At 44.0% G+C, this 14,099-nt stretch overlaps 1 protein-coding gene across 2 annotated transcripts in view; it reads right to left on the bottom strand.

Moving 5' to 3' along the window:
* NEDD4L (NEDD4 like E3 ubiquitin protein ligase) overlaps positions 1 to 14,099 on the bottom strand; it is a 337,348-nt gene that overhangs the window by 213,085 nt on the left and 110,164 nt on the right. The gene's annotated exons all lie outside the window — the stretch shown is intronic.

Below are 14,099 nucleotides of genomic sequence, written 5' to 3'. Positions count from 1 at the left end.
AATGGCAAAGAGAGGGAAGAATATTATTGCAAAATGAGTAGATAAATGACCCACGCCATCTTCCTCTGTGGGTGTTTGAGCCACCACCTTACTCTGTTTAAGTCTTTTGCTGTCACATACCCACTAAGGCAGACTGCCTGCAAAGACTCATGACTCCTGCCCCTGCTCCCAATAGAATTTTATCTAAAAAAATCCCAAGTATACCTGAGAGAAAATTAGCCAATCTTGCATTAAAAAAAAAATTAAAAATTGCTGCTGCTATTGTTCCTTGAGGGTCACCATAATCGATTTGAAAAGTAATGCTGTCTACATGCATCCTTACAAATTTAGGTACAGGGAAGAGATGACAAGAGGAAAAATATTTAAAAATCTCTCTAGTCTTTTCTGAGCCTGTTTTTCACATCATGGACTGCTTCACTAACTTCTCTGTAGTACAAAGACTCCTACAACCTCAGAATCAAACGCAAAGGGTATTTTTTTTTTTTACTTCCAAAGCCAAATATAAATATTTTTGAGATGATCCATACCTGTTCCCCATAATTAGCACGGATATAGGCAATTATTTATAATAATGTTTATTTTTATATATTAAGAATGTCAGTCTGGAAATTCCTTTCTTAAGAAAGAAAACTGAAAGAGTGTTGAAGTTCTGATCCATAAAAATGTGAAACTAAAAATGTTTTATAATTCATTTTGTCTATGGGACCACACTGGAATACAGTACCCTCATTTGAAGAATTCCATTTCTTCCCAGTATCAGTTAATCATTCCTTTGTAGTTCATGGCATTTTATTTTGATGATTCTACAAGTTTAGAAAATTATTTGGCAGAGAAAGGAAAATGAGGGAAATAAAGTTTAACACTATATATTGTCGACTTTAAAACGAACTATGTAAAAAGTAGGAAATGCTTAAAGTAAAATCATTCTTTCCTCTGTATAACTGTCACTGTTTAAGAATGATTTAAATACCTGCCAAAACAAACACGATTTGAATTAATTTAAAAAAGAACTCCAAAGGATTATTAGATTTGAATACCATTTTTATAGTCCAGAATGAAAACACACCTGACGATCTGGCCACCAGAGGGAGCTATAACTCCCCAGTACAGCTCGGCAGACACAGACACAGGAAGAGCCATTCGTGAAGCCTCCATGGTCAGGAATGATTCAAAAGTCCTCTCCTCCAGTGAACTTGACATGGACAGAGGGGTTAACAACGAGGCATTTCTTCAAGTTAGAGGCATTTCTTCAAGTTAAAGGCATTTGTGGTGCCTTCAAAGTAGGAAGGAGCTAGAAATAATGTGGTATGTGCTCATACAGAATTTTTATATTATTAAAATTTATAACCTGCATATTCTAAGAATGAGAGTCTTAAAGATACATACAGAACAATAAAATCAAAAATTACAACCAAGAGGGTAAGGAAAATATGGGCACGTATAAATTACTTGGAAAGTACAAAAGCAGGAAAAATAAGTTCATTCTAGTGGCAGAGAGGGCACTAGGGGCTTTGAAGACGAGGCAGTGGTCTGCCCAGCATGCATCAAAGGAGTGGGCGTGGTGATGGTGGTCATAAATTCAGTGGCCCTGAGCCCATGCTGGACCACAGCTGGGATGTGGAGGAGAAGGTCTGGTGGAGGAATGTCCCAACACCACGTGTTTAGTTCAACCAGACAGGTAGGGTGAGCAGACCAAGCCGAGGGCCCTCGCACCAGTGAAAGGTGGGGACAGAGACACGAAAGCTGTCTAGGGGTCATGGGGTGGGAGGGTTAAAGGATGAAAACAAGTCAGTTGTACAAAAGGGGAGAAGATGGTCATTCTGGGCGCCAGCAAAGGCACAGAGGAGGAAGAGTGCGGCCTCTGAGGGCAACCATAGGACTGAGCATGGCTGCTTGGGGAAGTCAAGGCCAAGGCGTGCACTGGAGGGCTGCACCAAGGGCACTCATGTCAAGGTTAAGGAGCCAGGACCTTAATCCACGGCAATGAGTGATGGCTGAAGGGTTTGCCAGGAGCCAAATACCGCCTATGTTTGAGAGAGAGAATTCAGCATATGTGTGGAGGGACAGGGAAAAGATGGTATATGCAAACACCACTTGGGAAGTCCTCCACACAAACACTGGGACCAGGTGTGTGGGGGGGTGGTGGAGGGGACCAAGGACAACTCCCAGGTCCCTAGCTTGGGTGCCTAGATAAGACAGTGGAGCCACCAGCTGAGACAGATCATTCCAGAGAAAGAACAGTTTCAAATATTTTGACATTCTAGGCCAAGATACTATGTAAGCACAAACAGAAGATCCTGCGTTATATGGTCTCACCAGTCATTCAAATCTCATTTCTAGGACATGATGGTTTGACTATATCTCTAATAACAGAAAATGAAAATCACACTACAGGGAGCCAGTAACCCATTCTGGAGGAAATAAATTTGCAAATTTCTCTTTTACTGTCCAGACTGTCTAGATAACATTTAAAATCACTTCAACAAGATTAAAGGCACTGTTCATAATGAACTCCCAGGAGTTTACAAGTCAGAAGAGAAAGAGAGAGAATATACAACCAATAGCATGATTTTCTCACTTGCAAAAAAAAAATAAGAAAAAGAAACTGTGATAAAGTTACAAGATTCACCCATTTTGATTACTCAACCAGCTGCCCCCAAACTTGAAACGTAGGATTTCTTTCAAATGCTTCTCTACTTTCCTACCATGAATGCCTAATTTTGAGCATCTAGGAATAAGTGACTTGAAACTATAATCAATTCTTCAAAAGGGGAAGCACAATAATGTACCTATAATAACAAAAGATAGAAATGCAAACAACCCCTGAAGCATATTTACTCCCCATTCCTCTCTGTATGCTGGAAGGAATGTTAGCACACACTCATTAAGAGGCAAGGCATATTTTATTATATCACTTGTGTTGATACTATACAGTAGGAATGCCAGTTCTTTTAATAATTTACTGAGGAGTTACAGATTGCAGATTCCTTATTAAACATTACTTGCACTAAGGTCATAAGTCTAAGAAATATTCAGTTGGGAAAACAGGCAATATTTTAATTGCACCACACTAATTTAAATTATGTGTCTGCATCTGTTTGTATGACTATAAATTCAACTTTATTATTCATGTATTTATATACAAAGCAGTGAGAATCATTTTCTCTAAGACAAAAACATTTTACAGTTAGATTCATTTGTAGACTTTTAAAGTCGCAGTGCATATCAAAGAAGTTTCATCAGCTGTATTTTAAGCATGCTGCCCTTGAAGAGAAAAGAAAAAAGTAAAAAGCTATTGCATTATCTAGGAACCTGACTCCCCCACGCCCAAAAAGTCAATGCTGGCTGAATTCCTATCTGTCATCGACCAACCAGCAGCTTAATGAAATAGGTTAATCTGGAAATCAGGACCAAATAATTACTAGCACGCCCAGTTCTAAATACGTATGTTGTAGAGAATCAATACCTTACACTCTCAGGGGTTGGCAAACTACGGCCCACAGGCCACTGGCACACAGCCACACCCACTTGCTATATGTCGTCCTGGCAGCTTCTGCACTATCTCAGAGACCACACATCTTGCAAAACCTCCACTATTTACTCCCTGGCCCTTAACAGGACAAGTTGGCTGGCCCCGGATTCAGATATATCACTACCTATGGCACTTAGGCAAGGCTGTATTTACCTGCCAGCTCACTTAAACTTATAAGACATCTTAAAAATCTTACCTTCCAGATTCCTCCCCCCACCATAAAGATTCAACAGAAATAATTTTATGAAATCTATGACCATGTTTCTTAAAAGATGAAATATTACAACATATGAGATTTGTATCTGAGAAATGTAACATTTCGGGGATCCAGAGATATGTAACCAAAATGGATTCTGGATTGTGCATTTTTAAAAGCATGACTTTTAGGTGTAACAGAATATTTTCACCTTCAATAATGGCATTTTTGGCAACGCAGATGCATTGCGGGCCTGGAGAGCACCATTCTCAAAGGCCTCCCCAAGGTCCAGCCACTGAGGATGGCTTGGCAAGCCAGGCCTCGCTGCCTAAAACATGGGAAACCATGAACAGACTGAGAACCGTCCCCCTACTCCTCTGGTGATAAACTACTACAGCAGCAGCCCTCAGCCATCCCAACGGCAGACCTCTCCTTACACAGTACCCACTGGCTGTGTTCCTGAAGGCTTGGTTGTTAGCGCCATTCTTGTAAAATAAATATTTTCTTCATTGTCTTACACATTCAGAAACGCTTTCGTTTCTGACTCATCTCAGGTTGGCAACATTCCCTTCCTTATATTTCAGCTTCTTATACTCTTTCCTACCTTCCCAGAAAGGAAAACAGTGAGACAAATGTAGACTGCTTTAGGATAAAGCCCGAGTCAAGACACTGAGGTAGGGGTGGGGGAGACATGTGAAGACCAGCAGCTGAGGAATGAAGGAGAGGAAGGAATAAGGAGGGGCAGGCAGCTGGGGTGGGGGTGGGGGGAGCAGAGGAACCAGCTCAGGGCCCAGGAAACAACAATGTCAGGCAGACAATCCAAACTTCACCGATCCCCAGAGGGCTCCTCAGATTTCTGCCCCTGACTGGTGCCCTTTGTCATTACATTAGTTGATGAAAATCCTGCCCACAGCTCTTCAGTTGCTCTTTTTCAATTTTCTCAGGCTTCACTCTGACCAGATGAACAAAATTTATCAAGCATCTACTACGTGTGGGGCACCCTCATCTTCCTAAAATACATCAAATTCTCTGCCCTACAGACTAAGTGACTAGAGCATCATTCTAGACTGATGAAAATGAGGGCAAGAAGTCCTACAAATTTCCCTCCACTCTGTCAGACCATTTGGCAAAGCAAAGACTGCTCAGGTGATACCAACGTATTCATCATCAGGAGTCAAGGCAAAGGAGGAGATTCTGGAGGAGGGATTCGCATTAACATCACATCAAGGAATAGTAGATAAATGTGGTCTATTTCACCCCTTTATTTATCGAAATTGGAAAGACACAAAGACCAGTTTATATGGGTATATTTTAAAACTGATCAGATATACTTGTATCTCAGTTAGTGTATACTGAACACAGCATAGCATTTTCAGTGATTCCGGATCATTCTAAATATCCATTATTGTGGCATGGGCTGGCTATAGCACAGCAAGCCTTGGGGCCTAATGCAGAATGGAGACATGACGGCCCATTCAACCTGGTGGCCTGAATGGTGTGCAACCTATGACTGACATATTTGAAACGAACGTTGCATATATTCATACATTCAAAGACCAGGAAATAAAAACAAATATATAAAGAGTTGTGTGGTTGTTAAGGAATTAGAAGAGGTTTTTGGGAGGAGAGAGTTAATATCCTTTAATGTCATTTCAGGGATTGGGGGTGGGGAGAGGAGTACAATAGAATAAATAATCTGAGAGTTAGGTTCTCTGGGGCTCTCATGAGGAACTGTATGAGCTGTTTGGTGCAGGGATTTTAAGACAAACACTTTTTGGTCCAGAGGCCATTAGTGTTGATGCTGCGATCCTCGGCAATGCCCTAGATAGCAAGGCTGCTCAAACAGGCCTCCCGAGAGAGAGACAGATCTGCACAGAGTTGCAGATCACAAACACCGTCTCGGTGGAGTGTAAGGAGCTCTGCACCCCTCTAAGAGGGCGAGTGTGCTAGGGGATGGGATAGGGAGAGTTGGCTCTACTTGCTCAAGACCACTCAGGGAAGGGGTCAAAACCAAACGCAAGGGGCCTCAGGGCCATGTCAGTGGGGGAGGCCAGCCCCACATAATAGTACAGGATGTGTGGGCTCCACGGTGGCCACAAAGGCACGGCCCCACCTAAAGGGTGCATCCACCACACATCTCCAGCCAGGAGGTCACACACGGCTGCAGGGCCAGTGTGTCTAGATGGTCAAGATTTTCCAGAAACCTGGAAATCTAGATTTTTAATATGAACTCTCTTAAATGTTGGCTCAAATTTTTATTTCTTTCAGTGCTCCAAAGGCCAAAGAACACCTGTGGGTTCAGTCTAGTCCACAGGGGCCAAGTGTGTGCAAACTCTGGCGTAATGACGTTCCAGAAGTGCTTACAGTTTAGTGAGGGGACTCTCAAGGCACGTACAGCCTTGAGGTTTCTCCACTAGTAAAAAGAGACTTATCTTGTGCAACGTTTTCAAAAAAGGGCAAAAAGAATTACACGATTTCTAATCCTTTGGGTGAAAAAGTGAATTAATATTTATAATTTACATGTTTATAGTGTACAGCTAAAATATCCCTTCACCCATTTCTTGCTGGTCACCTGAGGAAAATGGAATTTGACAGTGGAGGGGAACACACTGGCCCCACTTTAACCCAAGGATCGACTTTAGCACCAGCGGTTATGGGACAACCAGACGTTGTGTCCCTCCTGAGCAAAAAGCATCCCCAAACCTGTCCCAAATGTTTAAACTGAATTTAATCAAGCCTTTAGATCCAACTTCTAATATACAGGAAACCCAGGAGAAAGAACACATTAAATGACACCACAGGAAACAGTCAAATGTGGTGAGAGAGACAACCTACCACCGACTCAAGGTCATTCAGAAAGGGGAGAGGGGAGGAAGTGTTCTAGATTAAGAGGGTCTTAAGAGACCTCACAACTAAATGCAATACACGATTCCCAACTGAATTCTGGTTTAAACGGCCCAATTGTAAAAGGCACTTTAGGGACAGTTGGGGGAATTCAGATAATGGACCAGGTAATAGAGTCCCTTAGGCAATTATTGTTAATTTTGTGAAAATTGTATTGTGGTTATAAAAGAATATGTTGTTTTTTTAAGAGATGCAGGCTGAAGCATTTAAGTGCTAAATATCACAATGTCTGTAATTCACCTTTGAATCCTTCAGTAAAAAAAAAAACCAACGAAGCAAATGCAGCAAAACGTTAGAACACCTTAAATCTAGATAATGCAGACCGAGGTGAGCTGGTGCCAGAGAGCCATCATTACATGGCATTAATCCCCATCAGTCTCAATCACAAGTAGACGGAAAGATTTTTTGCCACATCCCTCCAATGCCCTCGAGTCCGTGTGTGTTTTAAATTTCGAATCACCAGCTGCCAAAAGAAAAACGGATAGCAACCCAAACAGGTATAACTTGATGCTCAGAGCTCAACACACAAAGAAGCAACTGTGAAATGAGTGTCCCGAACCCCTGTGCCTGAGAGCACAAGATTCCAGAGTTGGTCTGTCTTAGCCAGTGTGGCTCAATTTTCAGAAGCAGATTTATAGTCTCAAATGCATTCTAAATAACCTCAAATGAAGACTCTGATCATCATGAAGGAGGAAAGAGGGGGAGGCTAGATGTAAGGGTTGTATTAAAATGACCCTAGTCAGCTCCTGCTTAAGCCTGTGACAGAAGGTTAAATGTCTTGAGATATAAGCTTAACTGAAAAAGAATACAGTTTGTGGGGCCAGCCCCGTGGCATAATGGTTAAGTTCGGCACACTCCACTTCAGCGGCCTGGGTTCACAGGTTTGGATCCCAGGCACAGACCTACACCACTTGTCAGCCATGCTGTGGTGGCAACTCACATACAAAATAGAGGAAGATTGGCACAGATGTTAGCTCAGGGCTAATCTTCCTCAAGCAAAAAAAGAGGAAGATTGGCAACAGATGTTAGCTCAGGGTGAATCTTCCTCAGGAAAAAAAAAAAAGGAATACAGTTTGAAACTTGAAAAGATATCCTAAGTTAAAAAACAAATAACTTCACAGTCTTACCTAGCAAAGCACATCTATTCTAATCTAATACCTGATGACACTCACTCACAACTCAAAGAACTTGATCAGCCACCATCAACTACAATGGCCAGTTCTTTAAATCTGCTTTTAAAAACTGCCTAGTCACCTAATCTCAGGTTTTAGAGGGATCCTAACAATCATCTAGCCCGACGGCTCACCCACTGGCTGAACTTTTCTCATTTAAGTAGAGTATTAACCTAGCACTGGAATGAGCACCAAAGTCAGATAAAACCACGCACTCTGCTACTGGCAGCCTGGGTTTGGATCCCGGGCACACACCGACGCACCGCTTCTGCGGCCATGCTGAGGTGGCGTCCCACATACAGCAACTAGAAGGATGTGCAACTATGACATACAACTATCTACTGGGGCTTTGAGGGAAAAAAAGGAGGATTGGCAATAGATGTTAGCTCAGGGCTGGTCTTCCTCAGCAAAAAGAGGAGGATTGGCATGGATGTTAGCTCAGGGCTGATCTTCCTCTCACACACACACACACACACACACACACACACACACACAGGAGACTAAAGTAACAAGAGACTTAAAAAAAAAAAAAAATCTGAACTCAACTGGTGCCACCACTCACTACAGAGTTGTTTCTTCTTGGGCTGATGACAATGTCTCTGAACCTCAATTTCCTCACCTATAAAATGCAGATAATTATTCTCTCTTCATAAAGTTTTAAGCAGAATCTGCTGGCATTATATCAAGGTCCATGCACTGTACCAGCCATTCTGTAAACAGTCTGTAAGTAACTTACACAAGGAGCCTCGTTCGATTCACAGCTCTACAACTGATAGCAGTAGAGACTGTACAATTTATCTAATCTTTCTTGCCTCCTTTTCCTTACCTGCAAAATGGAGAGAGCAACAGTACCTGCTGCACAGGGGCAGAATCAAATGAGCCCCTGTGTACACAGCTTGTACCGTGCCTGGCACACAGCACACATTCAATAAACATGAGCGATTTGTGATTCACTCCCCTCCTTCCCTATACCCCTCTTTATGAAAGCAAGACAAGACCCACCTACCACAGACTCCACATGTCACTGTGCCCAACACCGGGACTCATCCCTGCCACATCAGAAAGTGTCTAGAAGGCTCCCTAGTAAGCCCAGAGTTGTCCCACTGAGCCCTGCCTGTCACTGCTGGTGATGCTCCTGACTGCCTGCTCTCCCCCTGTGTGGAATGATGGCCAAGCCAACCCACAGCACCTGTGCTCAGCTCCATGCTGACCCTAACACGAAAGGGTTGGTGCAGGGTCTTGACCTTCCATCACAGCCCATTCGGAGCCTCATGCACCTCCAAGTAGAAGTTTCTGGATCCACCACTACAAGAGAGCATGTTCCCTCTGTGGGGTGGAAGCAGTCCTTTTGCACAGACATCAGCATCAAATGCAGACCTTCCCTGCCTGCCATTCTACTGGCTCCCCGAGATTCTTTTCTAACGCCAGCCTTTGTGCCTGCTTCTCTTACCCTCTTCTCTTCCACGCTCACATTTTACCCAAGTCGTAGCCAGGCCTCTTGCACTGGTCTACGGAGACCCTGTGCAAGAATTACAAAAAGTCCCTCTCCTGGATGGCAGGGTAGGGGTGAGGGAGACGCCTGATGAGCTAATGGCACCTCCATGAGAATTAGAAAAAAGTGTCCCTTCCTCCAGGCTGGTAACCCTGTGCCATAGCATACCATAATTAGATTCCACTCACTGAATTCAAGTCAATTTACTGGGCAACTGCCATGTGCCGAGATCTCTGGGCTTACAAACAGGTATAAGACAGAGCCGCAGACTCGGAGCTTTCCAACTCTGCTAAGACCGGGGCTGTCGGGAGGAGGAGATTTGTGGAACCACGACAGCCCAGGGGACAAGAGTTGTTTTGTCCTCTTGGGCAGGGTTGACGGGAGAAGGGGTGGGGAGCTCAGCGGAGGTGTTGCCACCAGAACCGGGCCTGGAGGATGAGTGAGCAAGGCCAGAAAGGATTCGAGCAGATTCCACGCAGGGGGCAACATATGCAAAGACAAGAAGTAGCACGTTTCACGGCACATCTAGAAAATGGAGAGTGTTCAGTGAAGGGGTAGGAAAAGGAGGGAAGGAGGGAGTGGTGAGGTAGATCAAGACTCAATTCACTCACTCTTTCAGTAAGTATTTCTTGAGAATATACTAGGTGCTAGGTACTATATAAGGCACGAAGAATAAAAAATAAATAAAATATAATTCTAGCCATCAGAAGCTAAAAATCTAGCTTGGGAGAAAGAAATCATTGCAATTACTAAACAAGTCACGATGACAGAGCTGTACATAGTACCTGCAGGTATCAGCGCATATCAGAGAGGAAGTGATCCACTGGGGGACCAGGAGGTGGCCCTGCGTGACGAGGAGATGGCAACAGAGCTAGCTGAGTACTGAAGAAGGAGGAGCAGGAGTTGCCCAGATTTGGGTGAGGGCAGGGGCAGGGGCACATTCTCCAGGGAGGGGACTGCAGGAGCAAAGACAGAGGCAAGTAAGAGTGCGCTGTGTGCAGGGACGACGAGGAGCCATCTGCTGCAGGGGAAAGGCAGGCAGTGGCCAGGGGTGGGGCTGCAGGGGAGGCAAACCCGTTGCAAAGGACTTGAATCCTATACCTTAACAGGACACTGGGGCTTCATCCCACAGGCAGATGCAGATCCAACACTTGCAAGCAGGGGAGTTATCTGCATTCGGTCTGTGCCTTAGCAAAAACACTCTGCATCAGGGAGACATTGGTGCATCCCTTCAGAAGGCTAATGCAACGAGCTGTCCACAAACACTGAAGTGTGGGCCATGCAAATGAGGAAGTGACAGATGCAAGAGAAACTCCCCAGGTAGAGACGTCTTGATCTCCGACATCACACTTTACCTCAAAAAGACAACTGACCCATTCCCAAAACAGAAGCGGGTACCCTACACATGCAGTCTTTTCAAAATGGTTTTACTTCCCTTTTGATGTTCTACTGGCATTTTACACAAGGTCTACTTTTTAAAACAGATTTTGTTCTGCTCAGCTTTAAAAAAATAAAACTTAAAAAAAAATCAACTAGCTGTTTTTCATAGTATGGATCATCAAGCTTGGATGTCTTCAACCTAGTGACCATAGTCTCATTTACATCCTATGTCCTGACATCACATTTGATTTAACATTTGTTCCTGACAAAAGTGTCCCTGTTTAGATGACAGATTATATGACTGCCCTTCTTCGACCTGAAGGTTTGGTCCAAAAGAAAACCTCTTTCTCTACCACTGCCATTTTCCACACAGACCAACTGCTCAAATGTTCAAGGAGAGCAACAGCTCAATTATCAAATCTTCCTTCAACAAAGGCTCTCTTAATCGAGTTAGACTCTGCTGGAAGGACGCTGGAAAATGATCTTGTACTCTCAGTGCAGGACTGGGATAGAGAACAGAAAAGAAGAAGGGCATTTCAGGTACAGGCCTTTCAAGGGCGAATCGGCCACCCCGGGTGAGAGAGAGGCCCAGAGACCAGGGCCCCACCAACTTGTCCTCTGAGCAGGAGCCTCAGGCAGCCTCTGAGAGGCACGGAGCCCACCTGGGAGAGATGGAGTGCTCCGCTCCCCCCACCATCATCACCCTGACCAACACTCCCCTACCTGCCATTACCCCCCCCAACCCTTCCCCTACGTCAGGCTAAGTGACCCAGGAAAGCTCCTTTGAAAACAAAAGAAAGGGAGCCCCAGAGACCATTAATCCTGTATTTTAACACTGTATTCCAAGTCTATATGATTTCTACCCGTTTGAAGTTCCTGACGACACCGCTCATGAAAACCGTCCCTCCTTCTGCATCCACCATCCTTTCTACAACAGGGGTTCCCGTGCCTACCCAGCTCTCTTTCTGTGAAGGGACAATGAGGGGCGGGGTGAAGGGGCACTTGCTGGCCTGCAGTTCAGAAGAACACAGAGGAAAGGGTCTCACTCCAGCCGAGAGCAGAGAACACACACCACAAACCCTCCCACTCATGACTGTCACCTCAAAACACGCGAGAGCCGCCAGGCCTGAGAGTCACCTTTGAGTTCTTCCCCAGCGCCAGTGCACCAGTTCCCAGGAAACTGTTACCCTTGTTTTATACCAACATATGTGACGGGTGGTTTTAACGGATTTGCCCAAGATAACGTGGAGGAGAATGCAGATCACTGGGCAAGACGATAAGGCGATACACGGTGCCACTCGAGTGAAATGCCAACAGCATGAACTTGCATCGTCACCAAATCCTATTTTAGCTCACTCATTGGTAATGGGTCCTTAAAGAACTATGGCACCTCAGAGAAAGCTGACACCTGAGAGGAGGAGAGGGAACAAGGAAGGCAAGCCGGGAGGAGGGTGTGTGCTGTATTTATCAAACTAAGTAAATGAAGGACAGAACTAGGATTCAGAGTTTCTAGCTCATCTTCGGGCACTTGGTCCATTAAGCAACAACGCTATTTATCTTTCTAATGACTATCTTAAGGTATTATCTTTAATTCCTTTTTACCCTGTCCCTAAGAAATGACCCTGCCTCTTTTCATATAAAAAAAATTCAAGGATCAGATTTGCTTGGCTCTTCTAAGATTTGAAGCCTAATCCCAATTTCAACTTCAGATCTTCTTACCAGGTTGAGAAATACAATCTGAATCTTCATTTTTTAATGAAGGGTTTGGGATAAAACAAAACAAAAACAAAAACAATCAAAATAAAAATCACTAAAATTTTCCAAATCAAGCTTCTTCCTTCAAAACTATAAAATTCATTGAAAAGAGTAAGCAAGAGCAATAGGCATTTTTGACATAAGAGCACAATCTGCTAGTTAGCATGCAAACATTTAAATTAAAACACCAATTTGCCCAGTCTTGTTCTGGGTGCTCTGTATGGTAAGCAGTAGGAGAAAGATACTAAAAAGTAAGATGTCTCTGTCTCCAATAAATTTCTAATCTGGCCCAAGACAAGTGAAATATGAGAGCATGAGTGCAGATACTTGGTGAACCACTCAGCGTGACCTCACAGTCAGACAAGAAAGATCCTGCAGGTGGGACCTGTTGCCCCTCCCCCATCACCAGCAGCTCAGGCTGATGTCAGTGCCCCTGTGCCTGAGGCTTCTTGTGACACCACTCAGAGAGCTGACCCTCAATTAGTCACTTAGGGCATAAGTACGTATGGGGAATTTTAAGAGATTTCACTGATATTTAACTTGCATCAATTTTATTTTTCATTTTTTGGGTAATTTCTCTAGGTGCCATTTTAGTAACCTGCCCATCTCTTTAATAGGCAAAACTAAAAATGTGCATGATGATAGGGCAGATAGTAAAGAGGTCTGCCTACCAAAGGCATTAAAGGGCTTCTGCTGGGTGTGCAGGAAGATGAGGTTCACCAGACAGAATGAGGCCTCGTTACTAAGGGTGCCAGCATCAGGCTGAGGCCCTGAAACCAGAAGGTCACTACAGGCAGGAGTACAGGGGACTGACAGGACAAAACCAGTGTTCTAATGAGATGACTGCAGGAGCAGGTAACCCTCCCCAGCAGCCACCACGGCCCTCATGGTTAAACCCCACCGTGTACCCAGTGTGAAGAGAACCCTGGGCAGGGGATGGGAGGCCTGTTCTAGTCACTGTTCTGGCACTACTGCATGTGTGACCTGGGCAAGTATAACCTTTCTGGATTTAAGCTTTGTCAACCCTAAAAACAGGAAAGTTAGACCAGAACATCACTAATACCTCCTCTACGTCTATCAAGTTCAAAGGTCTTTGTTCTCCAAAATCTGGTTCAAATCCTAGCTCCAAGAGGCTCTACCCTTATGCTGCTACTAGTCCAATAAATTAATGCAACACACTGCAGACAGCCAATAGGAACAAAAGGAATGATTTAAAGATACATGAACTTCACGTACAATATTCAAAATAAAAAAGACAAAACACCCAGAAAGATCCGGCTGCTTGTGCTTTCATAAAAGACACAGAAATCACCAAATTCACCCAAATCACCAAATCTCTTAATTCAGATGACACATGCCAAAGAATATCTAGTTCTGTTAGGAACAAAAACACTTCTATGTTTCCCTCAGTTAGGGCTTTTAAAAAAAGGAATATATTAAAATGAGGACATACTCCCAAACTGTATTTTTCTACTGAGAAAAACAGAAATATCAGAATGAAACCAGCCCATACGAAGGACAAGACTGCTAACTACCATTGTGATCAAGGTCTAGTCCCCTGCACAAAATGTGGTCCCTGGAGCAGCCACATCAGCATCCCCTGAGCAATTAGAAACTCTGCAGGTGGGGCCCGGCAATCTTGGCTTTAAGAAGCCCTCCAGGTGATTC

The sequence above is a fragment of the Ceratotherium simum genome, chromosome 14 (genome assembly GCF_057802395.1).
Source record: "Ceratotherium simum simum isolate JZ-2026a chromosome 14, ASM5780239v1, whole genome shotgun sequence".
In the NCBI taxonomy this organism is placed as follows: domain Eukaryota; kingdom Metazoa; phylum Chordata; class Mammalia; order Perissodactyla; family Rhinocerotidae; genus Ceratotherium; species Ceratotherium simum.
This window is presented reverse-complemented; position numbering and strand designations above follow the sequence as displayed.